Source organism: Dama dama, chromosome 5, assembly GCF_033118175.1.
Source record: "Dama dama isolate Ldn47 chromosome 5, ASM3311817v1, whole genome shotgun sequence".
NCBI lineage: Eukaryota > Metazoa > Chordata > Mammalia > Artiodactyla > Cervidae > Dama > Dama dama.
Window position 1 is genome coordinate 126,027,781 of NC_083685.1, and position 12,862 is coordinate 126,040,642.

Consider the following 12,862-nt stretch of genomic DNA (forward strand, 5'->3'; position numbering starts at 1 on the left):
AAGAGCTTCCCAGGTGGACCAAGTAGTAAAGCACCCGCCTGCCAGCGTAGGAGACCTAAGAGACGCGGGTTCAGTCCCTGGGTCGGGAAGATCCCCTGGAGGAGGGCATGGCAACCCACTCCAGTGTTCTTGCCTGGAGAATCCCCTGGACAGAGGAACCTGGCAGGCTACAGTCCATGGGGTCCCAGAGAGTCAGACACAACCGAAGCGACTTAGCAAAAAGAAGAAGCAATTATAGACAAGGATGTGTCTCCATTCACGTTCCCAGGCATCGTCTTGAGTACTGTACGTCCTGCCAGTTAGGCAAGAGCCAGCCGTGCTGACTTACCTGGCCCTGTGTCTTTTGTCTTCCCTTTATCTCTTTCTGGTTTCCTGTGCCACCCTGATACCCAGAGAAGTTAGCCCACTTCTGTTTTCTGAGCCTCTTAGCACATTACAACGTGAAGAAACACAAAAAAGGACAAGTGAAAATTAGGTAATTTAACAAATCAGAGTTTTTGCAAAACACACAGAGCAAGAAATTGGACTATTCTTCAGACTTCCGCAAGATTTATAAAAATATTAATTCATGGTTGTTAGGAAAAACGCCGCGGGAGGAAAAAAGCCGCCTCTGAGGACCGGTGGTAAAGGCCTTTATTAAGCGTCGCTCTCGGGCAGAACTCCCGGGGGCTGGTGAGTGAGGAGACAAAGGGAGTCTGCGAGGTTTGAGGGGTAGGGAGGGGTTTTATAGCCAGGGTCGGCGTCCAAGCCAGGTCTTTTCATATAAGGAAGAAAGCGCGGGTACAGTGGTGGTCAGTGTCCGAGGGCTCTATGTTGGTACCTGATTGGACCAGGCTGCAGGGGGCCAGCCCCTGGAAGTTTAGCCAGCCTCCGGAATTTGCCTTGCAGCACTTTTCCCGGGGGCATGCCCCGACCTTTCAATGGTGCAGGCTGGTCATGGGCCCCAGGTGTAGAGTTAGGGGAAAGGCTCCCTCACCCTCTCTCTTCTGGGAAGTCCCATAATTTATGAGCCTTTACGGAGAAACTCACTGAAAATAATGTCAGTACTAAGTTTGAGAAAATGTTCTGAAATTGGGTTCTGGTGATGGCTGTACAACTCCGTAAATGGACTAGAAATTACTGAATTATATAGATATTCTGGAGCTTCAGAGGTAAAGAATCCACCTGCCAAGCAGGAAATGTGGGTTCAGTTTTCTGGGTCGGGAAGATTCCCTGCAGAAGGAAATAGTAACCCACTCCAGTATTCTTGCCCGGGGAAATCCTGTGGACAGGGGAGCCTAGCAGGCTACAGTCCATGGGGTCACAAAGAGTCAGACACGACTGAGTGACTGAACATGCAGGCTTGCCTTCTTCATGCTCTGGACGGGTGGATTGCTGGAGGGAAAAAAAAGAAAAAGTAAAGTTGAAGCCCGTTGTGAAGATGAGCCAAAAGACCCTCCCTCCACCCAACCCCACCCCATCCATCGCCCTGGGCCCTGCAGGTCTTTCTCCTTGGGTTTTGTCCCCTCAACTGCCCCTCGCCACCAGACCCTTCCTGATCAAATGTCACTTCGCCAGAGGGCTGATTGACTCCTTCCTGCTAAGTGAGAGGAAAACAAGGGAGGCTGTCAACAGGCCCGGACAAAGTCATCAGAAACTTTCAGCAGAGGGGATGGGTGTCTACCTGTCTCTTCCTGGGGATCGGGGAGAGACAGTTCATTAAGGGCTGTGGTGTGGGTGCCGCTTGCCAGCAGAGCTGAAGGCAAGACGGCTTGCTGCCCTGGCCTGGCGTCCACTTCATGTGCCCAAAGCACGCCTATCTGCTCCATCACGCTCTGAAGTCCAGCACCTTCTGTGCTTCAGCTCCCATCTGCCCACCTGGCTCCAGATTCCTGGCTGTGTCTGGGCTCCACCCTTGCCTTTCTGCCCCCTTGGTCGGCCCCAAGGGGACACATGAGAGCCCCAGGGGTTCAGGGTGACAAGGAAAGGAGTGAGCAGGGGCTGGACAGGCGAGCTGGGGTGGACCAGATGGCCAAGCCTCGCCTTGGACCAGGCAGGCTGTGGGGCAGTGCTGGGAGGTCCCACAGGCCTGGGCCTAATTCCCAAGGTGGCCAGAGCCGGGGAATACTAGTCAGGCAGCCGAGAAGCGGTGTAGCAGGGGCTAGAGACAGAGGAGCCTGGCGGGCTACAGTCCCAAGGGTCGCAAAGAGACGGACACGGCAGAGTGCTGAGCATGCCTGGCCCGCTCAGGGACAAATAAAGAGGCTTCCTTAGCACCCCTGAAGGATGCAACGGGCCAGCCGTGAGCGGTCCCTGTCGCCATCTGGCGGTGGTCGCCAGAACTGCCGGCTCTCTGGGGCAGGTAACTGTTTCTTGATGCTTTTGAACTGTGGTGTTGGAGAAGACTCTTGAGAGTCCCTTGGACTGCAAGGAGATCCAACCAGTCCATCCTAAAGGAGATCAGTCCTGAATATTCATTGGAAGGACCTATGCTGAAGCTGAAACTCCAATACTTTGGCCACCTGATGCAAAGAACTGACTCATTTGAAAAGACCCTGATGCTGGGAAAGATTGAAGGCTGGAGAAGAAGGGGACGACAGAAGATGAAATGGTTGGATGGCATCACCGACTCGATGGACATGAGTTTGAGTAAACTCCGGGAGCTGGTGATGGACGGGGAGGCCTGGCATGCTGCGGTCCATGGGGTCACAGAGAGTCGTACACGACTGAGCGACTGAACTGAACTGAACTTTGTTTCTGTCTCTGCAAGTCAGGAAGTGCAGACAGAGGCTTCTGTCCAGGCATGCAGGGGTGTGGCACTGATCCTTCCTGATCCCCCAGCCAGGAGCCCAGGAACAAGGGGAAGGCTCCGGGCCCTTGAAAAGAGGATGTAGGGCCTTCAGAGAGGTGGTGGGGGAGTAGGAGACGAAAGCAGAAGGGATGGAGCTAGAAAGAGAACAGTGCCCGGCTCCCAGACCAGGAGGGATGGCAGACACTGGAGCTCAGGCTCTGGGGTCTCTTGGGCTCTTGGTCTGCAGCCAGTGAGACCAGGATCGACTCAGACACCCAACTAGATCCTCACCTCTGAGGTCAGCCAGGGGTGGTCCAGCTGCCCCATTAAGGTGGGCAGGCTGGTCCTCCACGTCCAGCTACCTATGGACTGTTCTAGAAGAGGGGTGGCGCTGAGGCTGCAGGTGGTAGCAGGTTGGGAAGCAGAGACAGGGAATCTAGTCTCAGCCCCCCCCCCCCCCCCCCCTGCCACGCTCCTGGTAATGCTCTCCACCACCAGGCTCTGCATTCAAGGCGGCGACACCCAGGGCTCCCTGCTGACAGGAACCTCTTTCTGAGTACGTGTTTTGGCCACAGGGACCAGAGCATGAGACCTTAAACACCGTTGAGGTTTCTAGCTCTAGAGAGCAGGAGGCCCAGCTCCCGTCATGGGTAATTTCAGGGGTCAGAGTGCGTGTATGTATGGCTCGGGGAGGGAGGGCAGAGGGTAGAAGAACCAGCAGAGCACTGTGGGGCCTGGGGCGAGGGGAGAAGCAGAAAGAAGCATAAACCTGAGTGGGCTCCTCCGTCCCACTCACCAGTTCATTTACACAGAAGCTGGCAAGAGTCTACAGCCTGGACGCATATTACACTCTCCCAGGGAGCTTTCAAGAAAACACCCACGCCTAAATGCCTAAGCCACCTCCTTCATCTCCCTCCCTGTTTTCCCTAGCCAGCTGGGCCCCAAGATCCTGACTTTGTTGATATGCGTGGAGTCCTGGCAGGGCATTCATGCCCCCAAGGAAGAGGGAGGAGGGAGCATGCTGCCAAGAGAGAGAAGAGGTTCCAGGCAGACCCTGGATGCACCCTGGAGCCAGTGCAGGCAGCGCAGGAGTCCACCAGGGACTCAGTTCAAGGAGACACTCTCTAACCCCTAGACCACCACCCAACAGCTCCCCTGGGAAGGAGGGGACTCAAACGGGGCACTCAGAGTGACAGTGAAACCTGGGACCGAGTGATCTGGTGTCCCACCGCAATCCTTCCACGGGGTCAGATCCACAGGGGTGGTGCTGAACATGAATGCACAGATAAAAGGATGGATGGATGGGTGGACGGATACTGAAAGCGCTTAGGAGCTTAGACTCTGGGTCTTGCTACCTGGCTAGCCCTGCCTATCCTAGGAGAGCCATGCCTTTCAAAGGCCCAGCCCATCCCTTCCCTTCAGACTTTGTCCAGGGACCCCCACCCCTTCCCTAGCCACATGACCTTGCACTTGGACAGGCTGCCCTGAACCCGTGTGCCAGGACATGTCCCTCCAGGTTTAACTAGTCCAGCCAGGAGCCAAGAACCTGCCGTACTATCCGTCTCCACCAGGGGGCGCTCTATGCCCAGGCACTTTTTATTGGTCTGTTTGACAACTATTCAACTGAGATCCACGCTGTGCCAAGCGCTGGGTCCAAAGACGGGGGTAAGTAAGGTTAGTCACTCAGTCCTGTCTGACTCTTTGCGATCCCGTGGACTGTAGCCTGTCAGGCTCCTCTGTTCATGAAATTCTCCAGGCAAGAATACTGGAGTGAGTTGCCATTTCCTTCTCTGGTTTCTCAATAGAATTCTTCAATTTTTTTTACGCAGTTCAGTATTGCCTTCTGAAGGTCAGAAACTTGTAAAGTCCTTTTTTGTAAGAGCACCACAGTACAAAAGTATCTATAAATGACAAAAGACTTAAAAGTCATAGTTAAATATCTGATAAATTGATAAAGAAATTGGACAATACTTATTCCTTAGTCAAAGTAACCAGAGATCTCAAAATCAAATATAAGTCACTTAAAGGCAAAGAAACTCATATAATCTGTTTATCAAAAATGCACACACAAAAAAAAATACATGAAGATAAGATTCAGCCTGGGATGGGCTTGCCCAGGGGCACTTGGAGAACTGGGTCCTGGTGCATTGGGAGGAGGAGGGGGCTGGAGATGGGAGACCCCAGGGGAAGGAAAGTTAAGTCCCAAGAGGAGGTGGGAGGGGAGGAGGAAGGAGGGAACGTATGGCGGCAGAAAGGATTTCAGGATTTGAAACTTGGAACAGGAGGGAGTCCATAAAGAAACTCAGGACCCTCAGGAAGATAAAACCTGGAACTTCCAAGGTCAGCAGCAAACTACACAAGATTCCTCCAGGAGGTCCTGACTCAGGCCCCGGAGCCCCCCTTCCCTGCTGGTCCAAGGGTGGCCAGAAAACCTTCCCCTGGTCACCGCGAGGACTGGGGGCAGGATGGTCATCTGAAAAGATCCCTCCCCTGTCTACAGCCATACCACCCTGAGCACGCCCAATCTCGTCCGAAAAGACCCCTCCTCCCTGCCTTGCACCCTGGAAATGCCAGGGTGGGGGATCTCCCTCCTGCCAGGCAAGGTGGAACTTCCTTCCTAATCTCAATGAGCCCGAAACCGGTCAAGAGGACCATGGTCCCTTGTGGCCTCTGGTTGGAATATGACCCTGTGTACACGTTTCACCTCCTTGGAGGACGGGGTCTTTAACTACCCGCCCCGGTGGTCTCGGGCTGAGCCTGGTGGATGATGCTCCCTCCTGGTGTGGGAGGGACACACTTGACCGAGGTTCTCTGGGCTCTGGATGGGGAGATGCCCGTGGCTTTTACGGCTTTCCTTGTAGGCAACAGTGGGTCACTGGTGTATCCAATCACAGCTCTCTTACCTCACTTGGGATGCTTTGGGGAGTGTGGGTAGGCAGCCCCTTCCCTGTTCTTTTATTGACACATGAAGGGCAAGGATGCAGCTTCCTAAACAGAGACTTTCCATGTGATGTGTTCAGTGCCTGCCCTCCCTTGACCCAGATCTGTAGCCTGTATCTGGGAAGAGGCACACGGATCTCAACATTCTTGGCTCACGGACAAGAGAGATAATTGTCTTCCTTTATTTATTAATGCCATCTGCTTTCCTGGAGGAGGGAAAAAAAATCTCTGCAGGGTGGTGCCAGGGAGTCTCAACCTCCAGGCAGGGGTACCCATCCCAGAGAGAACCAAGCGAAGTACGCACGGGGGTGCATGAAACAGAACAGTAGCCGTGTCTGCAAGACCACACTGACTCATAAAAGACGCATTCTCTGATTTTCATTGTCAACCTTTGAGTTAAAGCCTAAGCTAAATAGTAGTAATGTCTTGGTTTATGAAGAGGTTTTCTTGGGAAGAATTTTGGTTTCGTGCTATATTTGTGAATTAGAGAATAGCTGTTAGGCATTATTTTATGGATAACTGATTTGCATATGGTTGATTACAAAGGAAACATACTAGAATCCGAAACCAAAAAGGCTTCATTATGTACCCAGGCCCTTTCTGGGGTCCTTCTCGTCAAGCCACCCCAGCGTACAGCCCACCCTCCTCAACCTCACCCAAGACTGGTCCAGGAGGGTATGGGAAGGATTGCATCTCCCCACCCCCGGATCCATATGGTGAAGGAGGTCCTCGTGCCTCAGGAGGAGACATGGTTTGGAGAGATGCTCCTTACAGGAGCGATCAAGTTGACATGAAGTCGAGACGGTGACCCCCGGCCCAGTATGACTGGCACCCCCTTGAAGAGTGGACATTCGGACTCACAGACACGCACAGAGGGAACACGTGACGAGACAGAGAGGAGACGGCCGCCGGCCCGCCAAGGGGAGCCTGGAACAGGCCCTTCCCGCAGCTTCAGGTGGGACCCGGCCTCCTGACGACCTTCATTTTCCTCTGGTTGCCCTGCACAGCGTCGCCCTCCCTGGTGGCTCAGGGGTAAAGAATCCGTCTGCAATGCAGGAGCCGCCAGAGACACAGGTTTGATCCCTGGGTCGGGAAGATCCCCTGGAGAAGGGAATGGCTACCCACTCCAGTGTTCTTGCCGGGACAATCCCCTGAGCAGAGGAGCCTGGTGGGTACAGTCCATGGGGTCACAAAGAGTAGGACACAACTGAAGCGAGTTAGCATACACGCACACACACACAGCACGTGGGATTGTAATTCCTCGGCCAGGGATGGAACTGCACTCCCTGCAGTAGCGTCTCGAAGTCTTAACCCCTGGACCACCAGGGAAGCCCCTCGTCACTGTGATTTTGGACTTCCAGGCTCCAGAACCATGAGAGGTTACATTTCTGTTAAGTTGCCCAGTCTGTGCTACTTTAGCAGATGGCAAAGCAGCAAATATATCAGATTCGCTACTCACCGGTCCCCGTGGAGGAGGGACCTTCCGATGACTCACAAACTCCCCTGTAGGCCTTGGTGATTCTGACCAAGGAAGAGACCCCCTCGCCCCACCCAGGCTGGTCCCCTGGGCTCCATTTTCCAGTCTGACAACCTCCCCCAGGGAAGCCCTCACCCCCAACACAGGTACTCGGACACTTGCACACTTACGGGTAACCATCCTTGCAGCCCAAGAGTTTGGTAGCACCTTATAGAAACGGTAAGGCGGCTGTAGAAATCACACAGGTGGTGGGCGGTAGCTTAACTCCCAGAGACATCTGATTCGGAGCCGAAGTGACACCCGGAGACGGAGTTCAGAGGTCTGGGGTGTTAGGAGGATCGTGTACACGACGGAGTTCAGCTCGGAAACTGATGGCAGTGAGCCTGATGGCAGGGGAGGGCCTTTCACAAATACTGATGAAGAACTGAAGAATGAATGAGGGACTTCCTGGTGGTCCAGTGACAAGACTCCACGCTCCCAGTGCAGGGGGCCCGGGTTGGATCCCTGGTCAGGGAACCAGATCCCATGTGCCCTAACTAAGAGTTCACATGCCACAACTAAAAATCCTGCATGCCACAGCTAAGACCTGGAACAGCCAAATAAATCAATAAAAATATTTTTGAAAAAAAATGAATGAATGAATGAACCAGCTAAATGTTGTTCCCAAGTCTGAACTGTCTCCCCTCTGGACACGGCATGTTTTATAATGATGAGCTAGCTGCAAGCAGAGAAACTGCAAAGGGCGGGAGCACACCAACTGTGCCATGAATATCTCACCCTGAGTTCTCAGAATTGCAATTATTTAGCAAGGAGGGGCGGATGGGCATGGGGGGTCCCGTGCCCCTACATGCAAAGAACACACGCAGTCTTCTCCAGGCCCTCAGCCTCCTCAAAAAAAAAACTCCCCAGGGAAGAATGTAATGGAAAAAGTAGGCAGGGTGAGAGAAGCTTATCTTTCTGGGGTGTAACCAAGGATCGCAGAGTCTGGCCTCCGTGAAGGGCAGGGCAGGGACCACACAGACCCATGGGAAGAGAGGCTGCTGCAGGGGAAGTTCACTTTGGGGCATCTTTTCTTTCTTTCAGATCAATTTTTTTAAAAATATGCAATTTATTTTCAGAACTTCCCTGGAGGTCTGGTGGCTAAGACTCTGCGCTCCCAATGCAGGGGGCCCGGGTTGGATCCCTGGTCAGGGAACAAGATCCCACATGCTGCATGAAGTCAAATAAATAAAATAATAAATATTTTAATTAAAAAATAAAAATATGTAGTTTATTTTCATGGGGAAGGAAAGAATGAGAGGAAAGGAGGAAAGGAAGGACAGGGAGGAGAGAGAGGAAAACAGTGAAAGTCTTCCTGTCCTTCGTCTGCCGGGTCCCAGGGACCCGACTCCTCCTCTTTAATCTGCTATGATGTCTTTTGTCTCTTTATGCAAATACAGGAAAATGTGGATACAGGGAAAGAAAAAAAGTGAAAGTCGCTCAGTCGTGTCCGACTCTTTGCAACCCCACGGAGAAGTCCATGGAATTCTCCAGGCCAGAATCCTGGAGAGGGTAGCCTATACTAGAGAGAGGTCTCCCGCATTGCAGGCCGGTTCTTTACCAGCTGAGCCAGCAGGGAAGCCCGGGGACCAATAACACTCCCCTCTGCAGCCTGGGGCTGGAGCCTTTTGAAAATTCTACTTTGCATGTGGGCGGGGGTGGGGAGGGAAGGGGGGAGACGGGCTAGGAGCGTCGTCCCCGCCCTTTGTCCTTCCTCTGTTTGTGCGACCAGCCCCAAAGGGGCCTGCTTAAGCGGCCCAATAGAGTCTCCTCCAGCCGGGACTGAACCCCTTTTTGTCCCCTGAAAACCCCTTTCCCCAACCCTCTACCTCCACATGTGTCCGTGTGCGTGTGTGTGTGCCAACAGGCCTGCATAAGAGGCTGCCCTATTTTTTGCCTGTGGAGGGAGGGGCTCCCCAGGTGGCACAGTGGGAAAGAACCCGCCTGCCAACTCAGGAGGTGCAGGAGACGCGGGTCTGATCCCTGGGTGGGGAAGATCCCCTGGAGGAGGAAATGGCAACCCTTTTCAGTATACCTGCCTGGAAAATTCCAGAGGAGCCTGGAAGGCTACAGGTCGCCAAGAGTCAGACACGACTGAGCAATTGAGTACACACGCGCACACACGTGGAAGGAGAACAGAGGCTGAGCCCGGCCACGTCTGGTTGACCCTAAAGACTGGGGTCCACAGCAAAGTCCCTGCCAACGGGGACGCCCCCTCCGGACAGCTGGGCTCAGCCTCCCCAGCTCCTCTCTTGAGCCGGAAGCTGCCCGATGGACGTGCCCCCTAAGTCTCCTGGTGCCCTGACTACACTGACTGCCGGTGACCGAAAAACATCTGGGTCTCCCGCACCCCGGGCCCCAGCGCCCTCTGCTCAGCACCCGCTCAGGGGAGGAGCGGAGAAGGGCTCGCAGGGCGAGCGGAACTGGCTGGTCACAATGCTGCCTGAACGCTGTCAGCTGAGGGTCCCGGTCCCCGGGCTGGCCTGAAGTGCCTGTAAACCAGATGGGGGAGGGGAAGCCCAGCAGAGTCACAGAGTCCTGGACTTGGGGGGCGGGGGAGGGGAGGAGAAGACCCCCAGCTCCAAAGCCGGTGCCCGGGAGCCTGGCTGGACGCCCACTGCGGCACCCCAAAGGAGCGCTTCTCCACCCAGGAGTCTGCCTCCAGGGGACACTGGGCAATGTCTGGAGACATTAGCGGAGGTGGGAGGTGGGGGTGGGGGAGGGGTGGGGGGTGAGGGCCGGGCGTCTGGACGCGGAGGCCAGGGATGCGCCCCGAGTCCTCCCTGGATAGCACGGCCCCCACCGCGGAGAATGATCTGGCCCAAACGGTAGTCCTGGCAGTCTGAGAAATCCTGCCCCAGAGGCAAGGCGGGCGCGAGGCGAGGCTCCCCGGGCCTCATCACACCCACCCGTCCGAGCTTCCTGAGCCCAGGAAGGCGACTTCTTCTCTAGGGAACAAGCCCCCGCGTCGCGCTGGGCCCAAAGACACAGGCATGAACGCCGTATCTCACAGATGCCGGGCTGGGTGACGGGCTCGCAGTCAGCGAGGGGACGGAGAAAAGGTGCCCAGCGGGGGAGGCTGAGTGGAACGCCCGGATCTTGGCCGGGCCCTGAAGGCGGGGAGGGGGCAGGACCCGCCGGCCCCGGACGGGCGGGCTGTCCGCCCAGCCGACGACACCGGCGGAGACAGCGGGTCCGGGCCTGCTGCCCCCGCGGCGGCGATCGCGTTGCAGGGGTGTCGGGGCGGGGCTGGGGGTGGGGAACCGGAGGCGCCCCGGGTTGGCTGGGGGCGGGGGGCGGGCCCACACGGAGAGTGACGTCGACACGCCCGAGGCTCGTCCCCACCCACTCCGCCTGCCGCCCCAGGTGCGTGGGAGACAGCGGGGCGTCTGCGGAATTAGGGGGGCCCGCCTCCCTGCGCCCCCCCACCCCCGTACCTCCCCCAGGGGGTCAGGGCCGGAGAGGCGGGGCAAGGGGGCAGAGAGCCGGCTGGAATTCCAGGGGCACCCTCCAACAGCGCCCCCGCCCCCCGCACCCAGGGCCTCCGCTCCAGGCAGGGCCAGGCCGTGGTGGCCCTGAATCTGAACAGTCCTCCAGACCTTGAGGGCTTCCCTGGTGGCTCAGACTGTAAAGCGGCTGCCTGCAATGCGGGAGCCCCAGGTTCGATCCCTGGGTCGGGAAGGTCCCCTGGAGGAGGGCATGGCATCCCGCTCCAGTGTTCTTGCCTGAGAATCCCCATGGACAGAGGAGCCTGGCGGGCGCAGTCCACGGGGTCGCAGAGGCGGATACGACGGAGTGACTTCAGTTTCAGTTTCCAGACTTGAGTCGAGGCCCCAGGGATCCCCTTCAGTGCAGCCTGTGATGTCGGGGTCCTCTTATTCAACAGCTGGGGTCCCCTCAGCCAGGGCTTAGGCAGAGCTGGAGACTCGGGGTCTATTTTACAAATGAGGGGAACCAACCAGGGTCAGGGGAGCTGCCCGAGGTTGGGGAGCTAGGAAGAACCCATCCCACCCCAGGAGGAGCCTCGTTGACCGCAGAGGCGCCGACTTGGGGGGCTGGCAGGAGGGCTGGCAGGAGGGCACTTGGTGGAAGTGTAATCTCCCCACCTAAGACCAGCATGGAGCCAGGATGGAACCACCGTCCCCGCACCCACGCCAGCCCCTGGGTCTGACCTGGGAACAGAGGAGTGAGGCTGTGAGCCCCCAGCAGGCAGGGACCAGATCTTTCAAGGTCCTCAGGAGCTTAATAAGCATTTGCTTATGGACTGAAAGCTGTTCAGTCCTAGTTCTTCAACCTGGCTACTTGACTTCCTGTGCCCAGGGCCCTGCCCGGGTCTGGCTCTCTCCACTCTCAGCAGCCTGCTGTCCCACCCGCTGGGCGCCCACGAGGGACGGCAGAGGCACCGTCCTGAGGGTAGAAGATGGCAAAATCTGGCCTAGAGAGCGGCCTGTCTGGGCAGGGAACACTAGACCAGCGTACATGGCCATGACTTCCATGGAGTGACCCTGAGTTCAACACTAAATATGAACTCAGAGTTTACGCTTCCATTTTACAGATGAGGAAACCGAGGGAGGGTCAGGAGAGCTGCAGCGTCACACAGCGAGCAAGATCCCGGATCTGAACCCATGGCCGTCTGATTCCTGGGACGCTTCTCTCCTCTGTAGTCGTCTCCTGCGACAAGCAAGCAACTGGCCCCTGGCCCCCACCCCTTCCTGGAGGGTACCGATGCCCCTGTCTGTCACCCACATCCCAGAGGGACCCACCGCCCCAGCCTCTGCCCATCAGCCGCCTTCCCTCAAGGAGACCAAGGTCAGAGCCCCGCCCTGAGCCTGGGGAGGATGAGGTCAGAGCATTACCGGGCTGATGCAGGTGCTAAATAATTCATGCACTGCAGTGAGCGGGGGCTGCAGCTTCCGGGAGGGCCCAGAGTGCAGACGGCAAGCAGGAAGCAAAGTCTGGTCACTCTCATATGTGGCTGAGCATCCGCGTCCCCCTGGGGCTGGAAGTGCTAGGCTGGGTGAGAATGGATTGGAGGGCCGATGGACCCTTGCTGGCCGCATGACCACGGGCGAGTCACTTAACCTGTGCCTTGCTCGAACAGAAACTGTGAGGTGCCCTGAAAGAGTTTGGGGACCACATGTGTAACTGCGGGCGGTCGGGCTTGGCAGGTCCTCCTGGCTCAGGGGAGGTTTTGATCGTCCCCGGCTCCAGCTTGTTTTTCCATGAGCCCAGAATTTCACCCAGTGCTGCCCCCTCCCCGCAGCTCATCAAGCAGTAGCAGGAATTAAGACAAAGGTGGGTCCCCTCTCTTGCCCTATCCTTGCATCGCCAGGCCTTGCCTGTTGTGTTTAGGGGGAGAAGGGGAGAGCAGGGAGACAGTGATCTTGGGCCTGGCTGGTTTGGGAGGCCCGGTCTCTCCTTAGAATAAATGCCCAACCAAGAAAAAAATTCAGTTAGAATCAAGCTGTCTTTGTTAGTCTAGAAGGCAAGGAGTTGAATTCAAAATATTAACAAATCCCAGAAAAATTATTTTTTGGGGGGCCCGCCTCGAGGCATGTGGGATCCTAGTTCCCTGACTGGGTTTGAACCCACGCCCCCTGCAATGCGAGCACAGAGTCCTAACCACTGAACTGCCA